Source organism: Tupaia chinensis, unplaced genomic scaffold (assembly GCF_000334495.1).
Source record: "Tupaia chinensis unplaced genomic scaffold, TupChi_1.0 Scaffold000402_1, whole genome shotgun sequence".
Classification (NCBI taxonomy): Eukaryota; Metazoa; Chordata; class Mammalia; order Scandentia; family Tupaiidae; genus Tupaia; species Tupaia belangeri.
The window spans coordinates 385,721-387,136 of NW_006159904.1; positions in this window are offsets into that span (position 1 = coordinate 385,721).

Below are 1,416 nucleotides of genomic sequence, written 5' to 3' on the forward strand. Positions count from 1 at the left end.
ATTTCTTTGATTTAAGTTAAAACTGGTTTTCTTAATAGTAACGAGTGAACACCATTGAAAGTAGATTATGTAAGAAATTGGGTGATCAATACAATGTGAGTGGGAAAGTAATGGAAGACAATTGTAGACACCAGAGATAGTGTGAGAAGAGGGTGGGAAAGGACAGAGGGTCCAAAGACGGGTAAAAATAATTCTAGAAATTAGAAATGGAAATTTTTTTATAATATGCATGATTAAGTCACTATGCAGTATATACTGGATGGGAAATCACATTTTGTATGCTGTGATGTCTCTACATCTCTCTCTGTCTGGCGAGCACACACGCCCTATAGCGAAAACCTCTCAAAAAAAAAAAGTTTCAAGAAAAAAAATATCTATTCAATGACTGTAGTAAGATATATAGCCCCAGCTAGGCGCTACTTTATAGGATGTGTAAAGTTAGACTTGTGTTCATGGAAATGTATATATCACCTGTGTTTGCTATGAAAGTATTTAGATTAATTAAGGTTTTTAGTAATTCAATAAAATGTGGGGGGGGGGAAACAGTATAGAAAGCAAACATAGATACCAGAGACAGTGTGGGAGGAGAGTGGGAGATGGCAGAGGGTAAGAGATAGGGAATCAAGGGTGGGGGAAAAAAAGCAAAACATACAGAAAACAAGAAATGGAAAATTATTTGTTGACAATAACATGTCTGTTGATGTGCTTGATTAAGACAATATACAGTGTACTCTGGATGGAAAATCTCATTTTGCATGTTGTAATGATGTACAGTGAATGAATGCAAATAAATAAATTGAAATTAAAAAAAAAAAGAAAGATTACTTTTTCACAACAGCCTTACCAGCACTCATTTTTCTTTACTTTTTCACTCATAACCATTCTGACTAGGGTTAAAAGGTATATCATTGTGGTTTTGGTTTGCATTTCCCTTATGTTAAGATACATTGGACAGTTTTTTGTAAGTTTTTTGGCCATTTGTAAGTTTTTCTTAGAGAGTTAACTCTTCAGCTCATTTGCCCATTTTTAAATTTGGATTATTATTTTGTGTCTAGGGGGTGAGCTGCTTGAGTTCCCCATATATTTTTGTTATCAGTCTCTTACTTGAAGTATAAATTGCAAATACTTTCTACCATTCTGTGGGTTGTCTGTTTACTCTAATTATTGTTTCCTTTGCTGTGCAAAAGTATTTTAGCTTAATGTAATTCCCCTTGTCTATTTTTGGAATTGCTGCCTATGCTTTAAGTGGGTCTTATTTAAGAAATCTTTGCCTACTCAAGTATCTTCAAGTGTTTTCCCTCAGAAGTTTTATAACTTGAGGCTTTATATTGAGATCTTTGATCCATTTTTGAGTTGATTTTTGTTTGTAGTGAGATATGAGTCTAGGCAGATATCTAGTTTTTCTAGCCCCATTTG